Consider the following 27794-nt stretch of genomic DNA (forward strand, 5'->3'; position numbering starts at 1 on the left):
TTCTTCTTTTTCTATTCTTTCTTTTTCTATTTTCTCCTTCAACGTATGTTGATCCTTCTTGGCTTGTCCTTGTGTCAGAAATTTCAACTTCATTTCATGTCCCTCATTCCTCAAATAAAGGGAACGTTCATCAAGATTGACCGTTTTAAAATGAACCCATGCCCATCTCAAAAATAGATGACAAGAGTTCGTGGGAGCAATATCATATAATACTTCTTTCACATATTGTCCTGTACTGAATTTGATCCTTGCTTGATTCGGATGAAAGCTTGTAGGTAACTTGAGTTTCTCCACCAATCTTTGGCTTACAACATTGTTGTCGCTTTCGTAAACGAATGCAACTAAACATGGGTGGCCTTCGATTAAACACCTTATTCTCTACAACCTTTTTCATAATCTTTTTCTTTACTTCCTTTTCTTTTTCTTCAATTTCCCTTCCTTCCGCACTTTATTTTTCTTCTTTTTCAATCTTTCTTTTTCTATTTTCTCCTTCAACGTATGTTGATCCTTCTTGCCTTCTCTTGGTGTCAGAAATTTCAACTTCATTTCATGTCCCTCATGCATCAAATAAAGGGAACGTTCATCAGGATTGAGCATTGTAAAATGAAGCCATGCCCATCTCAAAAGAAGATGACAAGGGTTCGTGGGAGCAATATCACATAATACTTCTTTCACACATTGTCTTGTACTGAATTTGATCCTTTCTTGATTCGGATGAAAGCTTGTTGGTAATTTGAGTTTTTCACCAATCTTTGGCTTACAACATTGTTGTCGCTTTCGTAAACGAATGCAACTAAACATGGGTGGCCTTCGATTAAACACCTTGCTCTGTACTACCTTTTCCATAATCTTTTTCTTTACTTCCTTTTCTTTTTCTTCAATTTCCCTTCCTTCTACAGTTTATATTTCTTCTTTTTCTATTCATTCTTTTTCTATTTTCTCCTTCAACGTATGTTGATCCTTCTTGGCTTGTCTTGGTGTCATGAATTTCAAAATTTATTTCATGTCCCTCATGCCCCAAATAAAGGCAACATTCATCAAGATTGAGCATTTTAAAATGAACCCATGCCGATCTCAAAAGAAGATGACAAGAGTTCGTGGGAGCAATATCACATAATACTTCTTTCTCACATTGTCCTGTACTGAATTTGATCCTTGCTTGATTCGGATGAAAGCTTGTTGGTAATTTGAGTTTTTCACCAATCTTTGGCTTACAACATTATTGTCGCTTTCATAAACGAATGCAACTAAACATGGGTGGCCTTCGAATAAACACCTTGTTCTCTACTACCTTTTCCATAATCTTTTTCTTTACTTCCTTTTCTTTTTCTTCAATTTCCCTTCCTTCTACAGTTTATATTTCTTCTTTTTCTATTCATTCTTTTTCTATTTTCTCCTTCAACGTATGTTGATCTTTCTTGGCTTGTCTTGGTGTTATGAATTTCAAAATTTATTTCATGTCCCTCATGCCTCAAATAAAGGGAACATTCATCAAGATTGATCATTTTAAAATGAACCCATGCCCATCTCAAAAGAAGATGACAAGAGTTCGTGGGAGCAATATCACATAATACTTCTTTCACACATTGTCCTGTACTGAATTTGATCCTTGCTTGATTCGGATGAAAGCTTGTTGGTAACTTGAGTTTCTCCACCAATCTTTGGCTTACAACATTGTTGTCAGCTTTCGTAAACGAATGCAACTAAACATGGGTGGCCTTCTATTAAACAACTTGTTCTCTACTACCTTTTTCATAATCTTTTTCTTTACTTCTTTTTCTTTTTCTTCAATTTCCCGTCCTTCTGCAGTTTATTTTTCTTCTTTTTCTATTCTTTCTTTTTCTATTTTCTCCTTCAACGTATGTTGATCCTTCTTGGCTTGTCCTTGTGTCATAAATTTCAACTTCATTTCATGTCCCTCATGCCTCAGATAAAGGGACCATTCATCAAGATTGAGCATTTTAAAATGAACCCGTGGCCATCTCAAAAGAAGATGACAAGAGTTCGTGGGAGCAATATCACATAATACTTCCTTCACACATTGTCTTGTACTGAATTTGATCCTTGCTTGATTCAGATGAAAGCTTGTTGGTAACTTGAGTTTCTCCACCAATCTTTGGCTTACAACATTGTTGTCGCTTTCATAAACGAGTGCAACTAAACATGGATGGCCTTCGATTAAACACCTTGTTCTCTACTACCTTTTCCATAATCTTTTTCTTTATTTCCTTTTCTTTTTCTTCAATTTCCCTTCCTTCTGCAGTTTATTTTTCTTCTTTTTCTATTCTTTCTTTTTCTATTTTCTCCTTCAACGTATGTTGATCCTTCTTGCCTTTTCTTGGTGTCACAAATTTCAACTTCATTTCATGTCCCTCATGCATCAAATAAAGGGAACGTTCATCAAGATTGAGCATTGTAAAATGAAGCCATGCCCATCTCAAAAGAAGATGACAAGGGTTCGTGGGAGCAATATCACATAATACTTCTTTCACACATTGTCTTGTACTGAATTTGATCCTTGCTTGATTCGGATGAAAGCTTGTTGGTAATTTGAGTTTTTCACCAATCTTTGCTTACAACATTGTTGTCGCTTTCATAAACGAATGCAACTAAACATGGGTGGCCTTCGATTAAACACCTTGTTCTCTACTACCTTTTCCATAATCTTTTTCTTTACTTCCTTTTCTTTTTCTTCAATTTCCCTTCCTTCTACAGTTTATATTTCTTCTTTTTCTATTCATTCTTTTTCTATTTTCTCCTTCAACGTATGTTGATCCTCCTTGGCTTGTCTTGGTGTCATGAATTTCAAAATTTATTTCATGTCCCTCATGCCTCAAATAAAGGGAACATTCATCAAGATTGAGCATTTTAAAATGAACCAATGCCCATCTCAAAATAAGATGACAAGAGTTCGTGGGAGCAATATCACATAATACTTCTTTCACACCTTGTCCTGTACTGAATTTGATCCTTGCTTCATTCGGATGAAAGCTTGTTGGTAACTTGAGTTTCTCCACCAATCTTTGGCTGACAGCATTGTTGTCGCTTTCGTAAACGAATGCAACTAAACATGGGTGGCCTTCGATTAAACACCTTGTTCTCTACTGCCTCAAATAAAATGAACCCATGCCCATCTCAAAAGAAGATTACAAGAGTTCGTGGGAGCAATATCACATAATACTTCTTTCACACATTGTGCTGTACTGAATTTGATCCTTGCTTGATTCGGATGAAAGCTTGTAGGTAACTTGAGTTTCTCCACCAATCTTTGGCTTACAACATTGTTGTCGCTTTCGTAAACGAATGCAACTAAACATGGGTGGCCTTCGATTAAACACCTTGTTCTCTACTACCTTTTTCATAATCTTTTTCTTTACTTCCTTTTCTTTTTCTTCAATTTTCCTTCCTTCTGCACTTTATTTTTCTTCTTTTTCAATCTTTCTTTTTCTATTTTCTCCTTCAACGTATGTTGATCCTTCTTGGCTTCTCTTGGTGTCAGAAATTTCAACTTCATTTCATGTCCCTCATGCCTCAAATAAAGGGAACGTTCATCAAGATTGAGCATTGTAAAATGTAGCCATGCCCATCTCAAAAGAAGATGACAAGGGTTCGTGGGAGAAATATCACATAATACTTCTTTCACACATTGTGTTGTACTGAATTTGATCCTTGCTTGATTCGGATGAAAGCTTGTTGGTAATTTGAGTTTTTCACCAATCTTTGGCTTACAACATTGTTGTCGCTTTCATAAACGAATGCAACTAAACATGGGTGGCCTTCAATTAAACACCTTGTTCTCTACTACCTTTTCCATAATCTTTTTCTTTACTTCCTTTTCTTTTTCTTCAATTTCCCTTCCTTCTGCAATTTATTTTTCTTCTTTTTCTATTCTTTCTTTTTCTATTTTCTCCTTCACCGTATGTTGATCCTTCTTAGCTTGTCCTTGTGTCATAAATTTCAACTTCATTTCATGTCCCTCATTCCTCAAATAAAGGGAACGTTCATCAAAATTGAGCGTTTTAAAATGAACCCATGCCCATCTCAAAAGAAGATGACAAGAGTTCGTGGGAGCAATATCACATAATACTTTTTATACATATTGTCCTATAGTGAATTTGATTCTTGCTTGATTCGGATGAAAGCTTGTAGGTAACTTGAGTTTCTCCACCAATCTTTGGCTTACAACATTGTTGTCGCTTTCGTAAACGAATGCAACTAAACATGGGTGGCCTTCGATTAAACACCTTGTTCTCTACAACCTTTTTCATAATCTTTTCTTTACTTCCTTTTCTTTTTCTTCAATTTCCCTTCCTTCTGCACTTTATTTTTCTTCTTTTTCTATTCTTTCTTTTTTTATATTCTCTTTCAACGTATGTTGATCCTTCTTGGCTTCTGTTGGTGTTAGAAATTTCAACTTCATTTCATGTCCCTCATGCCTCAAATAAAGGGACCATTCATCAAGATTGAGCGTTTTAAAATGAACCCGTGGCCATCTTAAAAGAAGATGACAAGAGTTCGTGGGAGCAATATCACATAATACTTCCTTCACACATTGTCTTGTACTAAATTTGATCCTTGCTTGATTCAGATGAAAGCTTGTTGGTAACTTGAGTTTCTCCACCAATCTTTGGCTTACAACATTGTTGTCGCTTTCATAAACGAGTGCAACTAAACATGGGTGGCCTTCGATTAAACACCTTGTTCTCTACTACCTTTTCCATAATCTTTTTCTTTACTTCCTTTTCTTTTTCTTCAATTTCCCTTCCTTCTGCAATTTATTTTTCTTCTTTTTCTATTCTTTCTTTTTCTATTTTCTCCTTCACCGTATGTTGATCCTTCTTAGCTTGTCCTTGTGTCATAAATTTCAACTTCATTTCATGTCCCTCATTCCTCAAATAAAGGGTACGTTCATCAAAATTGAGCGTTTTAAAATGAACCCATGCCCATCTCAAAAGAAGATGACAAGAGTTCGTGGGAGCAATATCACATAATACTTTTTATACATATTGTCCTATAGTGAATTTGATTCTTGCTTGATTCGGATGAAAGCTTGTAGGTAACTTGAGTTTCTCCACCAATCTTTGGCTTACAACATTGTTGTCGCTTTCGTAAACGAATGCAACTAAACATGGGTGGCCTTCGATTAAACACCTTGTTCTCTACAACCTTTTTCATAATCTTTTTCTTTACTTCCTTTTCTTTTTCTTCAATTTCCCTTCCTTCTGCACTTTATTTTTCTTCTTTTTCTATTCTTTCTTTTTTTATTTTCTCTTTCAACGTATGTTGATCCTTCTTGGCTTCTGTTGGTGTTAGAAATTTCAACTTCATTTCATGTCCCTCATGCCTCAAATAAAGGGACCATTCATCAAGATTGAGCGTTTTAAAATGAACCCGTGGCCATCTCAAAAGAAGATGACAAGAGTTCGTGGGAGCAATATCACATAATACTTCCTTCACACATTGTCTTGTACTAAATTTGATCCTTGCTTGATTCAGATGAAAGCTTGTTGGTAACTTGAGTTTCTCCACCAATCTTTGGCTTACAACATTGTTGTCGCTTTCATAAACGAGTGCAACTAAACATGGGTGGCCTTCGATTAAACACCTTGTTCTCTACTACCTTTTCCATAATCTTTTTCTTTACTTCCTTTTCTTTTTCTTCAATTTCCCTTCCTTCTGCAGTTTATTTTTCTTCTTTTTCTATTCTTTCTTTTTCTAATTTCTCCTTCAACGTATGTTGATCCTTCTTGGCTTCTGTTGGTGTCAGAAATTTCAACTTCATTTCATGTCCCTCATGCATCAAATAAAGGGAACGTTCATCAAGATTGAGCATTGTAAAATGAAGCCATGCCCATCTCAAAAGAAGATTACAAGGGTTCGTGGGAGCAATATCACATAATACTTCTTTCACACATTGTCTTGTACTGAATTTGATCCTTGCTTGATTCAGATGAAAGCTTGTTGGTAATTTGAGTTTTTCACCAATCTTTGCTTACAACATTGTTGTCGCTTTCATAAACGAATGCAACTAAACATGGGTGGCCTTCGATTAAACACCTTGTTCTCTACTACCTTTTCCATAATCTTTTTCTTTACTTCCTTTTCTTTTTCTTCAATTTCCCTTCCTTCTGTAATTTATTTTTCTTCTTTTTCTATTCTTTCTTTTTCTATTTTCTCCTTCACCGTATGTTGATCCTTCTTAGCTTGTCCTTGTGTCATAAATTTCAACTTCATTTCATGTCCCTCATTCCTCAAATAAAGGGAACGTTCATCAAAATTGAGCGTTTTAAAATGAACCCATGCCCATCTCAAAAGAAGATGACAAGAGTTCGTGGGAGCAATATCACATAATACTTTTTATACATATTGTCCTATAGTGAATTTGATTCTTGCTTGATTCGGATGAAAGCTTGTAGGTAACTTGAGTTTCTCCACCAATCTTTGGCTTACAACATTGTTGTCGCTTTCGTAAACGAATGCAACTAAACATGGGTGGCCTTCGATTAAACACCTTGTTCTCTACAACCTTTTTCATAATCTTTTTCTTTACTTCCTTTTCTTTTTCTTCAATTTCCCTTCCTTCTGCACTTTATTTTTCTTCTTTTTCTATTCTTTCTTTTTTTGTTTTCTCTTTCAACGTATGTTGATCCTTCTTGGCTTCTGTTGGTGTTAGAAATTTCAACTTCATTTCATGTCCCTCATGCCTCAAATAAAGGGACCATTCATCAAGATTGAGCGTTTTAAAATGAACCCGTGGCCATCTCAAAAGAAGATGACAAGAGTTCGTGGGAGCAATATCACATAATACTTCCTTCACACATTGTCTTGTACTAAATTTGATCCTTGCTTGATTCAAATGAAAGCTTGTTGGTAACTTGAGTTTCTCCACCAATCTTTGGCTTACAACATTGTTGTCGCTTTCATAAACGAGTGCAACTAAACATGGGTGGCCTTCGATTAAACACCTTGTTCTCTACTACCTTTTCCATAATCTTTTTCTTTACTTCCTTTTCTTTTTCTTCAATTTCACTTCCTTCTGCAGTTTATTTTTCTTCTTTTTCTATTCTTTCTTTTTCTATTTTCTCCTTCAACGTATGTTGATCCTTCTTGGCTTCTCTTGGTGTCAGAAATTTCAACTTCATTTCATGTCCCTCATGCATCAAATAAAGGGAACGTTCATCAAGATTGAGCATTGTAAAATGAAGCCATGCCCATCTCAAAAGAAGATGACAAGGGTTCGTGGGAGCAATATCACATAATACTTCTTTCACACATTGTCTTGTACTGAATTTGATCCTTGCTTGATTCAGATGAAAGCTTGTTGGTAATTTGAGTTTTTCACCAATCTTTGCTTACAACATTGTTGTCGCTTTCATAAACGAATGCAACTAAACATGGGTGGCCTTCGATTAAACACCTTGTTCTCTACTACCTTTTCCATAATCTTTTTCTTTACTTCCTTTTCTTTTTCTTCAATTTCCCTTCCTTCTACAGTTTATATTTCTTCTTTTTCTATTCATTCTTTTTCTATTTTCTCCTTCAACGTATGTTGATCCTCCTTGGCTTGTCTTGGTGTCATGAATTTCAAAATTTATTTCATGTCCCTCATGCCTCAAATAAAGGGAACATTCATCAAGATTGAGCGTTTTAAAATGAACCAATGCCCATCTCAAAAGAAGATGACAAGAGTTCGTGGGAGCAATATCGCATAATACTTCTTTCACACATTGTGCTGTACTGAATTTGATCCTTGCTTGATTCGGATGAAAGCTTGTAGGTAACTTGAGTTTCTCCACCAATCTTTGGCTTACAACATTGTTATCGCTTTCGTCAACGAATGCAACTAAACATGGGTGGCCTTCGATTAAAGACCTTGTTCTCTACTACCTTTTTCATAATCTTTTTCTTTACTTCCTTTTCTTTTTCTTCAATTTTCCTTCCTTCTGCACTTTATTTTTGTTCTTTTTCAATCTTTCTTTTTCTATTTTCTCCTTCAACGTATGTTGATCCTTCTTGGCTTCTCTTGGTGTCAGAAATTTTAACTTCATTTCATGTCCCTCATGCCTCAAATAAAGGGAACGTTTACCAAGATTGAGCATTGTAAAATGAAGCCATGCCCATCTCAAAAGAAGATGACAAGGGTTCGTGGGAGAAATATCACATAATACTTCTTTCACACATTGTGTTGTACTGAATTTGATCCTTGCTTGATTCGGATGAAAGATTGTTGGTAATTTGAGTTTTTCACCAATCTTTGGCTTACAACATTGTTGTCGCTTTCATAAACGAATGCAACTAAACATGGGTGGCCTTCGATTAAACACCTTGTTCTCTACTACCTTTTCCATAATCTTTTTCTTTACTTCCTTTTCTTTTTCTTCAATTTCCCTTCCTTCTGCAGTTTATTTTTCTTCTTTTTCTATTCTTTCTTTTTCTATTTTCTCCTTCAACGTATGTTGATCCTTCTTGGCTTCTGTTGGTGTTAGAAATTTCAACTTCATTTCATGTCCCTCATGCCTCAAATAAAGGGATCAGTCATCAAGATTGAGCGTTTTAAAATGAACCCGTGGCCATCTCAAAAGAAGATGACAAGAGTTCGTGGGAGCAATATCACATAATACTTCCTTCACACATTGTCTTGTACTGAATTTGATCCTTGCTTGATTCAGATGAAAGCTTGTTGGTAACTTGAGTTTGTCCACCAATCTTTGGCTTACAACATTGTTGTCGCTTTCATAAACGAGTGCAACTAAACATGGATGGCCTTCGATTAAACACCTTGTTCTCTACTACCTTTTCCATAATCTTTTTCTTTACTTCCTTTTCTTTTTCTTCAATTTCCCTTCCTTCTGCAGTTTATTTTTCTTCTTTTTCTATTCTTTCTTTTTCTATTTTCTCCTTCAACGTATGTTGATCCTTCTTGGCTTCTCTTGGTGTCAGAAATTTCAACTTCATTTCATGTCCCTCATGCATCAAATAAAGGGAACGTTCATCAAGATTGAGCATTGTAAAATGAAGCCATGCCCATCTCAAAAGAAGATGACAAGGGTTCGTGGGAGAAATATCACATAATACTTCTTTCACACATTGTGTTGTACTGAATTTGATCCTTGCTTGATTCAGATGAAAGCTTGTTGGTAATTTGAGTTTTTCACCAATCTTTGGCTTACAACATTGTTGTCGCTTTCATAAACGAATGCAACTAAACATGGGTGGCCTTCGATGAAACACCTTGTTCTCTACTACCTTTTCCATAATCTTTTTCTTTACTTCCTTTTCTTTTTCTTCAATTTCCCTTCCTTCTGCACTTTATTTTTCTTCTTTTTCTATTCTTTCTTTTTCTATTTTCTCTTTCAACGTATGTTGATCCTTCTTGGCATCTGTTGGTGTTAGAAATTTCAACTTCATTTCATGTCCCTCATGCCTCAAATAAAGGGACCATTCATCAAGATTGAGCATTTTAAAATGAACCCGTGGCCATCTCAAAAGAAGATGACAAGAGTTCGTGGGAGCAATATCACATAATACTTCCTTCACACATTGTCTTGTACTGAATTTGATCCTTGCTTGATTCAGATGAAAGCTTGTTGGTAACTTGAGTTTCTCCACCAATCTTTGGCTTACAACATTGTTGTCGCTTTCATAAACGAGTGCAACTAAACATGGATGGCCTTCGATTAAACACCTTGTTCTCTACTACCTTTTCCATAATCTTTTTCTTTACTTCCTTTTCTTTTTCTTCAATTTCCCTTCCTTCTGCAGTTTATTTTTCTTCTTTTTCTATTCTTTCTTTTTCTATTTTCTCCTTCAACGTATGTTGATCCTTCTTGGCTTCTGTTGGTGTTAGAAATTTCAACTTCATTTCATGTCCCTCATGCCTCAAATAAAGGGACCATTCATCAAGATTGAGCGTTTTAAAATGAACCCGTGGCCATCTCAAAAGAAGATGACAAGAGTTCGTGGGAGCAATATCACATAATACTTCCTTCACACATTGTCTTGTACTGAATTTGATCCTTGCTTGATTCGGATGAAAGCTTGTTGGTAATTTGAGTTTTTCACCAATCTTTGGCTTACAACATTGTTGTCGCTTTCATAAACGAATGCAACTAAACATGGGTGGCCTTCGATTAAACACCTTGTTCTCTACTACCTTTTCCATAATCTTTTTCTTTACTTCCTTTTCTTTTTCTTCAATTTCCCTTCCTTCTGCACTTTATTTTTCTTCTTTTTCTATTCTTTCTTTTTCTATTTTCTCCTTCACCGTATGCTGATCCTTCTTAGCTTGTCCTTGTGTCATAAATTTCAACTTCATTTCATGTCCCTCATTCCTCAAATAAAGGGAACGTTCATCAAAATTGAGCGTTTTAAAATGAACCCATGTCCATCTCAAAAGAAGATGACAAGAGTTCGTGGGAGCAATATCACATAATACTTTTTATACATATTGTCCTATAGTGAATTTGATTCTTGCTTGATTCGGATGAAAGCTTGTAGGTAACTTGAGTTTCTCCACCAATCTTTGGCTTACAACATTGTTGTCGCTTTCGTAAACGAATGCAACTAAACATGGGTGGCCTTCGATTAAACACCTTGTTCTCTACAACCTTTTTCATAATCTTTTTCTTTACTTCCATTTCTTTTTCTTCAATTTCCCTTCCTTCTGCTCTTTATTTTTCTTCTTTTTCAATCTTTCTTTTTCTATTTTCTCTTTCAACGTATGTTGATCCTTCTTGGCTTCTGTTGGTGTTAGAAATTTCAACTTCATTTCATGTCCCTCATGCCTCAAATAAAGGGACCATTCATCAAGATTGAGCGTTTTAAAATGAACCCGTGGCCATCTCAAAAGAAGATGACAAGAGTTCGTGGGAGCAATATCACATAATACTTCTTTCACACATTGTCTTGTATTGAATTTGATCCTTGCTTGATTCAGATGAAAGCTTGTTGGTAACTTGAGTTTCTCCACCAATCTTTGGCTTACAACATTGTTGTCGCTTTCATAAACGAGTGCAACTAAACATGGGTGGCCTTCGATTAAACACCTTGTTCTCTACTACCTTTTCCATAATCTATTTCTTTACTTCCTTTTCTTTTTCTTCAATTTCCCTTCCTTCTGCAGTTTATTTTTCTTCTTTTTCTATTCTTTCTTTTTCTATTTTCTCCTTCAACGTATGTTGATCCTTCCTAGCTTCTCTTGGTGTCAGAAATTTCAACTTCATTTCATGTCCCTCGTGCATCAAATAAAGGGAACGTTCATCAAGATTGAGCATTGTAAAATGAAGCCATGCCCATCTCAAAAGAAGATGACAAGGGTTCGTGGGAGCAATATCACATAATACTTCTTTCACACATTGTGTTGTACTGAATTTGATCCTTGCTTGATTCGGATGAAAGCTTGTTGGTAATTTGAGTTTTTCACCAATCTTTGCTTACAACATTGTTGTCGCTCTCATAAACGAATGCAACTAAACATGGGTGGCCTTCGATTAAACACCTTGTTCTCTACTACCTTTTCCATAATCTTTTTCTTTACTTCCTTTTCTTTTTCTTCAATTTCCCTTCCTTCTACAGTTTATATTTCTTCTTTTTCTATTCATTCTTTTTCTATTTTCTCCTTCAACAAATGTTGATCCTCCTTGGCTTGTCTTGGTGTCATGAATTTCAAAATTTATTTCATGTCCCTCATGCCTCAAATAAAGGGAACATTCATCAAGATTGAGCGTTCTAAAATGAACCCATGCCCATCTCAAAAGAGGATTAGAAGAGTTCGTGGGAGCAATATCACATAATACTTCTTTCACACATTGTGTTGTACTGAATTTGATCATTGCTTGATTCGGATGAAAGCTTGTTGGTAATTTGAGTTTTTCACCAATCTTTGGCTTACAACATTGTTGTCGCTTTCATAAACGAATGCAACTAAACATGGGTGGCCTTCGATTAAACACCTTGTTCTCTACTACCTTTTCCATAATCTTTTTCTTTACTTCCTTTTCTTTTTCTTCAATTTCCCTTCCTTCTGCACTTTATTTTTCTTCTTTTTCTATTCTTTCTTTTTCTATTTTCTCCTTCACCGTATGCTGATCCTTCTTAGCTTGTCCTTGTGTCATAAATTTCAACTTCATTTCATGTCCCTCATTCCTCAAATAAAGGGAACGTTCATCAAAATTGAGCGTTTTAAAATGAACCCATGTCCATCTCAAAAGAAGATGACAAGAGTTCGTGGGAGCAATATCACATAATACTTTTTATACATATTGTCCTATAGTGAATTTGATTCTTGCTTGATTCGGATGAAAGCTTGTACGTAACTTGAGTTTCTCCACCAATCTTTGGCTTACAACATTGTTGTCCCTTTCGTAAACGAATGCAACTAAACATGGGTGGCCTTCGATTAAACACCTTGTTCTCTACAACCTTTTTCATAATCTTTTTCTTTACTTCCATTTCTTTTTCTTCAATTTCCCTTCCTTCTGCACTTTATTTTTCTTCTTTTTCAATCTTTCTTTTTCTATTTTCTCTTTCAACGTATGTTGATCCTTCTTGGCTTCTGTTGGTGTTAGAAATTTCAACTTCATTTCATGTCCCTCATGCCTCAAATAAAGGGACCATTCATCAAGATTGAGCGTTTTAAAATGAACCCGTGGCCATCTCAAAAGAAGATGACAAGAGTTCGTGGGAGCAATATCACATAATACTTCCTTCACACATTGTCTTCTACTGAATTTGATCCTTGTTTGATTCGGATGAAAGCTTGTTGGTAATTTGAGTTTTTCACCAATCTTTGCTTACAACATTGTTGTCGCTCTCATAAACGAATGCAACTAAACATAGGTGGCCTTCGATTAAACACCTTGTTCTCTACTACCTTTTCCATAATCTTTTTCTTTACTTCCTTTTCTTTTTCTTCAATTTCCCTTCCTTCTACAGTTTATATTTCTTCTTTTTCTATTCATTCTTTTTCTATTTTCTCCTTCAACGTATGTTGATCCTCCTTGGCTTGTCTTGGTGTCATGAATTTCAAAATTTATTTCATCTCCCTCATGCCTCAAATAAAGGGAACATTCATCAAGATTGAGCGTTTTAAAATGAACCAATGCCCATCTCAAAAGAAGATGACAAGAGTTCGTGGGAGCAATATCACATAATACTTCTTTCACACCTTGTCCTGTACTGAATTTGATCCTTGCTTCATTCAGATGAAAGCTTGTTGGTAACTTGAGTTTCTCTACCAATCTTTGGCTTACAGCATTGTTGTCGCTTTCGTAAACGAATGCAACTAAACATGGGTGGCCTTCGATTAAACACCTTGTTCTCTACTGCCTCAAATAAAGGGAACATTCATCAAGATTGAGCGTTCTAAAATGAACCCATGCCCATCTCAAAAGAAGATTAGAAGAGTTCGTGGGAGCAATATCACATAATACTTCTTTCACACATTGTGGTGTACTGAATTTGATCCTTGCTTGATTCGGATGAAAGCTTGTAGGTAACTTGAGTTTCTCCACCAATCTTTGGCTTACAACATTGTTGTCGCTTTCATAAACGAGTGCAACTAAACATGGGTGGCCTTCGATTAAACACCTTGTTCTCTACTACCTTTTCCATAATCTATTTCTTTACTTCCTTTTCTTTTTCTTCAATTTCCCTTCCTTCTGCAGTTTATTTTTCTTCTTTTTCTATTCTTTCTTTTTCTATTTTCTCCTTCAACGTATGTTGATCCTTCTTGGCTTCTCTTGGTGTCAGAAATTTCAACTTCATTTCATGTCCCTCATGCATCAAATAAAGGGAACGTTCATCAAGATTGAGCATTGTAAAATGAAGCCATGCCCATCTCAAAAGAAGATGACAAGGGTTCGTGGGAGCAATATCACATAATACTTCTTTCACACATTGTCTTGTACTGAATTTGATCCTTGCTTGATTCGGATGAAAGCTTGTTGGTAATTTGAGTTTTTCACCAATCTTTGCTTACAACATTGTTGTCGCTTTCATAAACGAATGCAACTAAACATGGGTGGCCTTCGATTAAACACCTTGTTCTCTACTACCTTTTCCATAATCTTTTTCTTTACTTCCTTTTCTTTTTCTTCAATTTCCCTTCCTTCTACAGTTTATATTTCTTCTTTTTCTATTCATTCTTTTTCTATTTTCTCCTTCAACGTATGTTGATCCTCCTTGGCTTGTCTTGGTGTCATGAATTTCAAAATTTATTTCATGTCCCTCATGCCTCAAATAAAGGGAACATTCATCAAGATTGAGCGTTTTAAAATGAACCAATGCCCATCTCAAAAGAAGATGACAAGAGTTCGAGGGAGCAATATCACATAATACTTCTTTCACACCTTGTCCTGTACTGAATTTGATCCTTGCTTCATTCAGATGAAAGCTTGTTGGTAACTTGAGTTTCTCCACCAATCTTTGGCTTACAGCATTGTTGTCGCTTTCGTAAACGAATGCAACTAAACATGGGTGGCCTTCGATTAAACACCTTGTTCTCTACTGCCTCAAATAAAGGGAACATTCATCAAGATTGAGCGTTCTAAAATGAACCCATGCCCATCTCAAAAGAAGATTACAAGAGTTCGTGGGAGCAATATCACATAATACTTCTTTCACACATTGTGCTGTACTGAATTTGATCCTTGCTTGATTCGGATGAAAGCTTGTAGGTAACTTGAGTTTCTCCACCAATCTTTGGCTTACAACATTGTTGTCGCTTTCGTAAACGAATGCAACTAAACATGGGTGGCCTTCGATTAAACACCTTGTTCTCTACTACCTTTTTCATAATCTTTTTCTTTACTTCCTTTCCTTTTTCTTCAATTTTCCTTCCTTCTGCACTTTATTTTTCTTCTTTTTCAATCTTTCTTTTTCTATTTTCTCCTTCAACGTATGTTGATCCTTCTTGGCTTCTCTTGGTGTCAGAAATTTCAACTTCATTTCATGTCCCTCATGCCTCAAATAAAGGGAACGTTCATCAAGATTGAGCATTGTAAAATGAAGCCATGCCCATCTCAAAAGAAGATGACAAGGGTTCGTGGGAGAAATATCACATAATACTTCTTTCACACATTGTGTTGTACTGAATTTGATCCTTGCTTAATTCGGATGAAAGCTTGTTGGTAATTTGAGTTTTTCACCAATCTTTGGCTTACAACATTGTTGTCGCTTTCATATACGAATGCAACTAAACATGGGTGGCCTTCGATTAAACACCTTGTTCTCTACTACCTTTTCCATAATCTTTTTCTTTACTTCCTTTTCTTTTTCTTCAATTTCCCTTCCTTCTGCACTTTATTTTTCTTCTTTTTCTATTCTTTCTTTTTCTATTTTCTCCTTCACCGTATGTTGATCTTTCTTAGCTTGTCCTTGTGTCATAAATTTCAACTTTATTTCATGTCCCTCATTCCTCAAATAAAGGGAACGTTCATCAAAATTGAGCGTTTTAAAATGAACCCATGCCCATCTCAAAAGAAGATGACAAGAGTTCGTGGGAGCAATATCACATAATACTTTTTATACATATTGTCCTATAGTGAATTTGATTCTTGCTTGATTCGGATGAAAGCTTGTAGGTAACTTGAGTTTCTCCACCAATCTTTGGCTTACAACATTGTTGTCGCTTTCGTAAACGAATGCAACTAAACATGGGTGGCCTTCGATTAAACACCTTGTTCTCTACAACCTTTTTCATAATCTTTTTCTTTACTTCCATTTCTTTTTCTTCAATTTCCCTTCCTTCTGCACTTTATTTTTCTTCTTTTTCTATTCTTTCTTTTTCTATTTTCTCTTTCAACGTATGTTGATCCTTCTTGGCTTTTGTTGGTGTTAGAAATTTCAACTTCATTTCATGTCCCTCATGCCTCAAATAAAGGGACCATTCATCAAGATTGAGCGTTTTAAAATGAACCCGTGGCCATCTCAAAAGAAGATGACAAGAGTTCGTGGGAGCAATATCACATAATACTTCCTTCACACATTGTCTTGTACTGAATTTGATCCTTGCTTGATTCAGATGAAAGCTTGTTGGTAACTTGAGTTTCTCCACCAATCTTTGGCTTACAACATTGTTGTCGCTTTCATAAACGAGTGCAACTAAACATGGGTGGCCTTCGATTAAACACCTTGTTCTCTACTACCTTTTTCATAATCTTTTTCTTTACTTCCTTTTCTTTTTCTTCAATTTTCCTTCCTTTTGCACTTTATTTTTCTTCTTTTTCAATCTTTCTTTTTCTATTTTCTCCTTCAACGTATGTTGATCCTTCTTGGCTTCTCTTGGTGTCAGAAATTTCAACTTCATTTCATGTCCCTCATGCCTCAAATAAAGGGAACGTTCATCAAGATTGAGCATTGTAAAATGAAGCCATGTTCATCTCAAAAGAAGATGACAAGGGTTCGTGGGAGAAATATCACATAATACTTCTTTCACACATTGTGTTGTACTGAATTTGATCCTTGCTTGATTCGGATGAAAGCTTGTTGGTAATTTGAGTTTTTCACCAATCTTTGCTTACAACATTGTTGTCGCTTTCATAAACGAATGCAACTAAACATGGGTGGCCTTCGATTAAACACCTTGTTCTCTACTACCTTTTCCATAATCTATTTCTTTACTTCCTTTTCTTTTTCTTCAATTTCCCTTCCTTCTGCAGTTTATTTTTCTTCTTTTTCTATTCTTTCTTTTTCTATTTTCTCCTTCAACGTATGTTGATCCTTCCTAGCTTCTCTTGGTGTCAGAAATTTCAACTTCATTTCATGTCCCTCGTGCATCAAATAAAGGGAACGTTCATCAAGATTGAGCATTGTAAAATGAAGCCATGCCCATCTCAAAAGAAGATGACAAGGGTTCGTGGGAGCAATATCACATAATACTTCTTTCACACATTGTCTTCTACTGAATTTGATCCTTGCTTGATTCGGATGAAAGCTTGTTGGTAATTTGAGTTTTTCACCAATCTTTGCTTACAACATTGTTGTCGCTCTCATAAACGAATGCAACTAAACATGGGTGGCCTTCGATTAAACACCTTGTTCTCTACTACCTTTTCCATAATCTTTTTCTTTACTTCCTTTTCTTTTTCTTCAATTTCACTTCCTTCTACAGTTTATATTTCTTCTTTTTCTATTCATTCTTTTTCTATTTTCTCCTTCAACGTATGTTGATCCTCCTTGGCTTGTCTTGGTGTCATGAATTTCAAAATTTATTTCATGTCCCTCATGCCTCAAATAAAGGGAACGTTCATCAAGATTGAGCATTGTAAAATGAAGCCATGCCCATCTCAAAAGAAGATGGCAAGGGTTCGTGGGAGAAATATCACATAATACTTCTTTCACACATTGTGTTGTACTGAATTTGATCCTTGCTTGATTCGGATGAAAGCTTGTTGGTAATTTGAGTTTTTCACCAATCTTTGGCTTACAACATTGTTGTCGCTTTCATAAACGAATGCAACTAAACATGGGTGGCCTTCGATTAAACACCTTGTTCTCTACTACCTTTTCCATAATCTTTTTCTTTACTTCCTTTTCTTTTTCTTCAATTTCCCTTCCTTCTGCACTTTATTTTTCTTCTCTTTCTATTCTTTCTTTTTCTATTTTCTCCTTCACCGTATGCTGATCCTTCTTAGCTTGTCCTTGTGTCATAAATTTCAACTTCATTTCATGTCCCTCATTCCTCAAATAAAGGGAACGTTCATCAAAATTGAGCGTTTTAAAATGAACCCATGTCCATCTCAAAAGAAGATGACAAGAGTTCGTGGGAGCAATATCACATAATACTTTTTATACATATTGTCCTATAGTGAATTTGATTCTTGCTTGATTCGGATGAAAGCTTGTACGTAACTTGAGTTTCTCCACCAATCTTTGGCTTACAACATTGTTGTCGCTTTCGTAAACGAATGCAACTAAACATGGGTGGCCTTCGATTAAACACCTTGTTCTCTACAACCTTTTTCATAATCTTTTTCTTTACTTCCTTTTCTTTTTCTTCAATTTCCCTTCCTTCTGCACTTTATTTTTCTTCTTTTTCTATTCTTTCTTTTTCTATTTTCTCTTTCAACGTATGTTGATCCTTCTTGGCTTTTGTTGGTGTTAGAAATTTCAACTTCATTTCATGTCCCTCATGCCTCAAATAAAGGGAACATTCATCAAGATTGAGCGTTCTAAAATGAACCCATGCCCATCTCAAAAGAAGATTACAAGAGTTCGTGGGAGCAATATCACATAATACTTCTTTCACACATTGTGCTGTACTGAATTTGATCCTTGCTTGATTCGGATGAAAGCTTGTAGGTAACTTGAGTTTCTCCACCAATCTTTGGCTTACAACATTGTTGTCGCTTTCGTAAACGAATGCAACTAAACATGGGTGGCCTTCGATTAAACACCTTGTTCTCTACTACCTTTTTCATAATCTTTTTCTTTACTTCCTTTTCTTTTTCTTCAATTTTCCTTCCTTTTGCACTTTATTTTTCTTCTTTTTCAATCTTTCTTTTTCTATTTTCTCCTTCAACGTATGTTGATCCTTCTTGGCTTCTCTTGGTGTCAGAAATTTCAACTTCATTTCATGTCCCTCATGCCTCAAATAAAGGGAACGTTCATCAAGATTGAGCATTGTAAAATGAAGCCATGCCCATCTCAAAAGAAGATGACAAGGGTTCGTGGGAGAAATATCACATAATACTTCTTTCACACATTGTGTTGTACTGAATTTGATCCTTGCTTGATTCGGATGAAAGCTTGTTGGTAATTTGAGTTTTTCACCAATCTTTGGCTTACAACATTGTTGTCGCTTTCATAAACGAATGCAACTAAACATGGGTGGCCTTCGATTAAACACCTTGTTCTCTACTACCTTTTCCATAATCTTTTTCTTTACTTCCTTTTCTTTTTCTTCAATTTCCCTTCCTTCTGCACTTTATTTTTCTTCTTTTTCTATTCTTTCTTTTTCTATTTTCTCCTTCACCGTATGCTGATCCTTCTTAGTTTGTCCTTGTGTCATAAATTTCAACTTCATTTCATGTCCCTCATTCCTCAAATAAAGGGAACGTTCATCAAAATTGAGCGTTTTAAAATGAACCCATGTCCATCTCAAAAGAAGATGACAAGAGTTCGTGGGAGCAATATCACATAATACTTTTTATACATATTGTCCTATAGTGAATTTGATTCTTGCTTGATTCGGATGAAAGCTTGTACGTAACTTGAGTTTCTCCACCAATCTTTGGCTTACAACATTGTTGTCGCTTTCGTAAACGAATGCAACTAAACATGGGTGGCCTTCGATTAAACACCTTGTTCTCTACAACCTTTTTCATAATCTTTTTCTTTACTTCCATTTCTTTTTCTTCAATTTCCCTTCCTTCTGCACTTTATTTTTCTTCTTTTTCAATCTTTCTTTTTCTATTTTCTCTTTCAACGTATGTTGATCCTTCTTGGCTTCTGTTGGTGTTAGAAATTTCAACTTCATTTCATGTCCCTCATGCCTCAAATAAAGGGACCATTCATCAAGATTGAGCGTTTTAAAATGAACCCGTGGCCATCTCAAAAGAAGATGACAAGAGTTCGTGGGAGCAATATCACATAATACTTCCTTCACACATTGTCTTCTACTGAATTTGATCCTTGCTTGATTCGGATGAAAGCTTGTTGGTAATTTGAGTTTTTCACCAATCTTTGCTTACAACATTGTTGTCGCTCTCATAAACGAATGCAACTAAACATGGGTGGCCTTCGATTAAACACCTTGTTCTCTACTACCTTTTCCATAATCTTTTTCTTTACTTCCTTTTCTTTTTCTTCAATTTCCCTTCCTTCTACAGTTTATATTTCTTCTTTTTCTATTCATTCTTTTTCTATTTTCTCCTTCAACGTATGTTGATCCTCCTTGGCTTGTCTTGGTGTCATGAATTTCAAAATTTATTTCATCTCCCTCATGCCTCAAATAAAGGGAACATTCATCAAGATTGAGCGTTTTAAAATGAACCAATGCCCATCTCAAAAGAAGATGACAAGAGTTCGTGGGAGCAATATCACATAATACTTCTTTCACACCTTGTCCTGTACTGAATTTGATCCTTGCTTCATTCAGATGAAAGCTTGTTGGTAACTTGAGTTTCTCCACCAACCTTTGGCTTACAGCATTGTTGTCGCTTTCGTAAACGAATGCAACTAAACATGGGTGGCCTTCGATTAAACACCTTGTTCTCTACAACCTTTTTCATAATCTTTTTCTTTACTTCCTTTTCTTTTTCTTCAATTTCCCTTCCTTCTGCACTTTATTTTTCTTCTTTTTCTATTCTTTCTTTTTCTATTTTCTCTTTCAACGTATGTTGATCCTTCTTGGCTTTTGTTGGTGTTAGAAATTTCAACTTCATTTCATGTCCCTCATGCCTCAAATAAAGGGACCATTCATCAAGATTGAGCGTTCTAAAATGAACCCATGCCCATCTCAAAAGAAGATTAGAAGAGTTCGTGGGAGCAATATCACATAATACTTCTTTCACACATTGTGCTGTAGTGAATTTGATCCTTGCTTGATTCGGATGAAAGCTTGTAGGTAACTTGAGTTTCTCCACCAATCTTTGGCTTACAACATTGTTGTCGCTTTCGTAAACGAATGCAACTAAACATGGGTGGCCTTCGATTAAATACCTTGTTCTCTACAACCTTTTTCATAATCTTTTTCTTTACTTCCTTTTCTTTTTCTTCAATTTCCCTTCCTTCTGCACTTTATTTTTCTTCTTTTTCAATCTTTCTTTTTCTATTTTCTCTTTCAACGTATGTTGATCCTTCTTGGCTTCTGTTGGTGTTAGAAATTTCAACTTCATTTCATGTCCCTCATGCCTCAAATAAAGGGACCATTCATCAAGATTGAGCGTTTTAAAATGAACCCGTGGCCATCTCAAAAGAAGATGACAAGAGTTTGTGGGAGCAATATCACATAATACTTCCTTCACACATTGTCTTGTACTGAATTTGATCCTTGCTTGATTCAGATGAAAGCTTGTTGCTAACTTGAGTTTCTCCACCAATCTTTGGCTTACAACATTGTTGTCGCTTTCATAAACGAGTGCAACTAAACATGGGTGGCCTTCGATTAAACACCTTGTTCTCTACTACCTTTTTCATAATCTTTTTCTTTACTTCCTTTTCTTTTTCTTCAATTTTCCTTCCTTTTGCACTTTATTTTTCTTCTTTTTCAATCTTTCTTTTTCTATTTTCTCCTTCAACGTATGTTGATCCTTCTTGGCTTCTCTTGGTGTCAGAAATTTCAACTTCATTTCATGTCCCTCATGCCTCAAATAAAGGGAACGTTCATCAAGATTGAGCATTGTAAAATGAAGCCATGCCCATCTCAAAAGAAGATGACAAGGGTTCGTGGGAGAAATATCACATAATACTTCTTTCACACATTGTGTTGTACTGAATTTGATCCTTGCTTGATTCGGATGAAAGCTTGTTGGTAATTTGAGTTTTTCACCAATCTTTGCTTACAACATTGTTGTCGCTTTCATAAACGAATGCAACTAAACATGGGTGGCCTTCGATTAAACACCTTGTTCTCTACTACCTTTTCCATAATCTTTTTCTTTACTTCCTTTTCTTTTTCTTCAATTTCCCTTCCTTCTACAGTTTATATTTCTTCTTTTTCTATTCATTCTTTTTCTATTTTCTCCTTCAACGTATGTTGATCCTCCTTGGCTTGTCTTGGTGTCATGAATTTCAAAATTTATTTCATGTCCCTCATGCCTCAAATAAAGGGAACATTCATCAAGATTGAGCGTTTTAAAATGAACCAATGCCCATCTCAAAAGAAGATGACAAGAGTTCGAGGGAGCAATATCACATAATACTTCTTTCACACCTTGTCCTGTACTGAATTTGATCCTTGCTTCATTCAGATGAAAGCTTGTTGGTAACTTGAGTTTCTCCACCAATCTTTGGCTTACAGCATTGTTGTCGCTTTCGTAAACGAATGCAACTAAACATGGGTGGCCTTCGATTAAACACCTTGTTCTCTACTGCCTCAAATAAAGGGAATATTCATCAAGATTGAGCGTTCTAAAATGAACCCATGCCCATCTCAAAAGAAGATTACAAGAGTTCGTGGGAGCAATATCACATAATACTTCTTTCACACATTGTGCTGTACTGAATTTGATCCTTGCTTGATTCGGATGAAAGCTTGTAGGTAACTTGAGTTTCTCCACCAATCTTTGGCTTACAACATTGTTGTCGCTTTCGTAAACGAATGCAACTAAACATGGGTGGCCTTCGATTAAACACCTTGTTCTCTACTACCTTTTTCATAATCTTTTTCTTTACTTCCTTTCCTTTTTCTTCAATTTTCCTTCCTTCTGCACTTTATTTTTCTTCTTTTTCAATCTTTCTTTTTCTATTTTCTCCTTCAACGTATGTTGATCCTTCTTGGCTTCTCTTGGTGTCAGAAATTTCAACTTCATTTCATGTCCCTCATGCCTCAAATAAAGGGAACGTTCATCAAGATTGAGCATTGTAAAATGAAGCCATGCCCATCTCAAAAGAAGATGACAAGGGTTCGTGGGAGAAATATCACATAATACTTCTTTCACACATTGTGTTGTACTGAATTTGATCCTTGCTTGATTCGGATGAAAGCTTGTTGGTAATTTGAGTTTTTCACCAATCTTTGGCTTACAACATTGTTGTCGCTTTCATAAACGAATGCAACTAAACATGGGTGGCCTTCGATTAAACACCTTGTTCTCTACTACCTTTTCCATAATCTTTTTCTTTACTTCCTTTTCTTTTTCTTCAATTTCCCTTCCTTCTGCACTTTATTTTTCTTCTTTTTCTATTCTTTCTTTTTCTATTTTCTCCTTCACCGTATGCTGATCCTTCTTAGCTTGTCCTTGTGTCATAAATTTCAACTTCATTTCATGTCCCTCATTCCTCAAATAAAGGGAACGTTCATCAAAATTGAGCGTTTTAAAATGAACCCATGTCCATCTCAAAAGAAGATGACAAGAGTTCGTGGGAGCAATATCACATAATACTTCTTTCACACCTTGTCCTGTACTGAATTTGATCCTTGCTTCATTCAGATGAAAGCTTGTTGGTAATTTGAGTTTTTCACCAATCTTTGCTTACAACATTGTTGTCGCTTTCATAAACGAATGCAACTAAACATGGGTGGCCTTCGATTAAACACCTTGTTCTCTACTACCTTTTCCATAATCTTTTTCTTTACTTCCTTTTCTTTTTCTTCAATTTCCCTTCCTTCTACAGTTTATATTTCTTCTTTTTCTATTCATTCTTTTTCTATTTTCTCCTTCAACGTATGTTGATCCTCCTTGGCTTGTCTTGGTGTCATGAATTTCAAAATTTATTTCATGTCCCTCATGCCTCAAATAAAGGGAACATTCATCAAGATTGAGCGTTTTAAAATGAACCAATGCCCATCTCAAAAGAAGATGACAAGAGTTCGAGGGAGCAATATCACATAATACTTCTTTCACACCTTGTCCTGTACTGAATTTGATCCTTGCTTCATTCAGATGAAAGCTTGTTGGTAACTTGAGTTTCTCCACCAATCTTTGGCTTACAGCATTGTTGTCGCTTTCGTAAACGAATGCAACTAAACATGGGTGGCCTTCGATTAAACACCTTGTTCTCTACTGCCTCAAATAAAGGGAACATTCATCAAGATTGAGCGTTCTAAAATGAACCCATGCCCATCTCAAAAGAAGATTACAAGAGTTCGTGGGAGCAATATCACATAATACTTCTTTCACACATTGTGCTGTACTGAATTTGATCCTTGCTTGATTCGGATGAAAGCTTGTAGGTAACTTGAGTTTCTCCACCAATCTTTGGCTTACAACATTGTTGTTGCTTTCGTAAACGAATGCAACTAAACATGGGTGGCCTTCGATTAAACACCTTGTTCTCTACTACCTTTTTCATAATCTTTTTCTTTACTTCCTTTTCTTTTTCTTCAATTTTCCTTCCTTCTGCACTTTATTTTTCTTCTTTTTCAATCTTTCTTTTTCTATTTTCTCCTTCAACGTATGTTGATCCTTCTTGGCTTCTCTTGGTGTCAGAAATTTCAACTTCATTTCATGTCCCTCATGCCTCAAATAAAGGGAACGTTCATCAAGATTGAGCATTGTAAAATGAAGCCATGCCCATCTCAAAAGAAGATGACAAGGGTTCGTGGGAGAAATATCACATAATACTTCTTTCACACATTGTGTTGTACTGAATTTGATCCTTGCTTGATTCGGATGAAAGCTTGTTGGTAATTTGAGTTTTTCACCAATCTTTGGCTTACAACATTGTTGTCGCTTTCGTAAACGAATGCAACTAAACATGGGTGGCCTTCGATTAAACACCTTGTTCTCTACTACCTTTTCCATAATCTTTTTCTTTACTTCCTTTTCTTTTTCTTCAATTTCCCTTCCTTCTGCAGTTTATTTTTCTTCTTTTTCTATTCTTTCTTTTTCTATTTTCTCCTTCACCGTATGTTGATCCTTCTTAGCTTGTCCTTGTGTCATAAATTTCAACTTTATTTCATGTCCCTCATTCCTCAAATAAAGGGAACGTTCATCAAAATTGAGCGTTTTTAAATGAACCCATGCCCATCTCAAAAGAAGATGACAAGAGTTCGTGGGAGCAATATCACATAATACTTTTTATACATATTGTCCTATAGTGAATTTGATTCTTGCTTGATTCGGATGAAAGCTTGTAGGTAACTTGAGTTTGTCCACCAATCTTTGGCTTACAACATTATTGTCGCTTTCGTAAACGAATGCAACTAAACATGGGTGGCCTTCGATTAAACACCTTGTTCTCTACAACCTTTTTCATAATCTTTTTCTTTACTTCCTTTTCTTTTTCTTAAATTTCCCTTCCTTCTGCACTTTATTTTTCTTCTTTTTCTATTCTTTCTTTTTCTATTTTCTCTTTCAACGTATGTTGATCCTTCTTGGCTTCTGTTGGTGTTAGAAATTTCAACTTCATTTCATGTCCCTCATGCCTCAAATAAAGGGACCATTCATCAAGATTGAGCGTTTTAAAATGAACCCGTGGCCATCTCAAAAGAAGATGACAAGAGTTCGTGGGAGCAATATCACATAATACTTCCTTCACACATTGTCTTGTACTGAATTTCATCCTTGCTTGATTCAGATGAAAGCTTGTTGGTAACTTGAGTTTCTCCACCAATCTTTGGCTTACAACATTGTTGTCGCTTTCATAAACGAATGCAACTAAACATGGGTGGCCTTCGATTAAACACCTTGTTCTCTACTACCTTTTCCATAATCTTTTTCTTTACTTCCTTTTCTTTTTCTTCAATTTCCCTTCCTTCTGCAGTTTATTTTTCTTCTTTTTCTATTCTTTCTTTTTCTATTTTCTCCTTCACCGTATGTTGATCCTTCTTAGCTTGTCCTTGTGTCATAAATTTCAACTTTATTTCATGTCCCTCATTCCTCAAATAAAGGGAACGTTCATCAAAATTGAGCGTTTTAAAATGAACCCATGCCCATCTCAAAAGAAGATGACAAGAGTTCGTGGGAGCAATATCACATAATACTTTTTATACATATTGTCCTATAGTGAATTTGATTCTTGCTTGATTCGGATGAAAGCTTGTAGGTAACTTGAGTTTCTCCACCAATCTTTGGCTTACAACATTGTTGTCGCTTTCGTAAACGAATGCAACTAAACATGGGTGGCCTTCGATTAAACAACTTGTTCTCTACTGCCTCAAATAAAGGAAACATTCATCAAGATTGAGCGTTCTAAAATGAACCCATGCCCATCTCAAAAGGAGATTACAAGAGTTCGTGGGAGCAATATCACATAATACTTCTTTCACACATTGTGCTGTACTGAATTTGATCCTTGCTTGATTCGTATGAAAGCTTGTAGGTAACTTGAGTTTCTCCACCAATCTTTGGCTTACAACATTGTTGTCGCTTTCGTGAACGAATGCAAATAAACATGGGTGGCCTTCGATTAAACACCTTGTTCTCTACTACCTTTTTCATAATCTTTTTCTTTACTTCCTTTTCTTTTTCTTCAATTTTCCTTCCTTCTGCACTTTATTTTTCTTCTTTTTCAATCTTTCTTTTTCTATTTTCTCCTTCAACGTATGTTGATCCTTCTTGGCTTCTCTTGGTGTTAGAAATTTCAACTTCATTTCATGTCCCTCATGCCTCAAATAAAGGGAACGTTCATCAAGATTGAGCATTGTAAAATGAAGCCATGCCCATCTCAAAAGAAGATGACAAGGGTTCCTGGGAGCAATATCACATAATACTTCTTTCACACATTGTGTTCTACTGAATTTGATCCTTGCTTGATTCGGATGAAAGCTTGTTGGTAATTTGAGTTTTTCACCAATCTTTGGCTTACAACATTGTTGTCGCTTTCATAAACGAATGCAACTAAACATGTGTGGCCTTCGATTAAACACCTTGTTCTCTACTACCTTTTCCATAATCTTTTTCTTTACTTCCTTTTCTTTTTCTTCAATTTCCCTTCCTTCTACAGTTTATATTTCTTCTTTTTCTATTCATTCTTTTTCTATTTTCTCCTTCAACGTATGTTGATCCTCCTTGGCTTGTCTTGGTGTCATGAATTTCAAAATTTATTTCATGTCCCTCATGCCTCAAATAAACGGAACATTCATCAAGATTGAACGTTTTAAAATGAACCAATGCCCATCTCAAAAGAAGATGACAAGAGTTCGTTGGAGCAATATCACATAATACTTCTTTCACACCTTGTCCTGTACTGAATTTGATCCTTGCTTCATTCGGATGAAAGCTTGTTGGTAACTTGAGTTTCTCCACCAATCTTTGGCTTACAGCATTGTTGTCGCTTTCGTAAACGAATGCAACTAAACATGGGTGGCCTTCCATTAAACACCTCGTTCTCTACTGCCTCAAATAAAGGGAACATTCATCAAGATTGAGCGTTCTAAAATGAACCCATGCCCATCTCAAAAGAAGATTACAAGAGTTCGTGGGAGCAATATTACATAATACTTCTTTCACATATTGTGCTGTACTGAATTTGATCCTTGCTTGATTCGGATGAAAGCTTGTAGGTAACTTGAGTTTCTCCACCAATCTTTGGCTTACAACATTGTTGTCGATTTCGTAAACGAATGCAACTAAACATGGGTGGCCTTCGATTAAACACCTTGTTCTCTACTACCTTTTTCATAATCTTTTTCTTTACTTCCTTTTCTTTTTCTTCAATTTTCCATCCTTCTGCACTTTATTTTTCTTCTTTTTCAATCTTTCTTTTTCTATTTTCTCCTTCAACGTATGTTGATCCTTCTTGGCTTCTCTTGGTGTCAGAAATTTCAACTTCATTTCATGTCCCTCATGCCTCAAATAAAGGGAACGTTCATCAAGATTGAGCATTGTAAAATGAAGCCATGCCCATCTCAAAAGAAGATGACAAGGGTTCCTGGGAGCAATATCACATAATACTTCTTTCACACATTGTGTTGTACTGAATTTGATCCTTGCTTGATTCGGATGAAAGCTTGTTGGTAATTTGAGTTTTTCACCAATCTTTGGCTTACAACATTGTTGTCGCTTTCATAAACGAATGCAACTAAACATGTGTGGCCTTCGATTAAACACCTTGTTCTCTACTACCTTTTCCATAATCTTTTTCTTTACTTCCTTTTCTTTTTCTTCAATTTCCCTTCCTTCTACAGTTTATATTTCTTCTTTTTCTATTCATTCTTTTTCTATTTTCTCCTTCAACGTATGTTGATC

The sequence above is a fragment of the Vigna unguiculata genome, chromosome 8 (assembly GCF_037176805.1).
Source record: "Vigna unguiculata cultivar grain cowpea cultivar isolate G323 ecotype 2 chromosome 8, ASM3717680v1, whole genome shotgun sequence".
Classification (NCBI taxonomy): domain Eukaryota; kingdom Viridiplantae; phylum Streptophyta; class Magnoliopsida; order Fabales; family Fabaceae; genus Vigna; species Vigna unguiculata.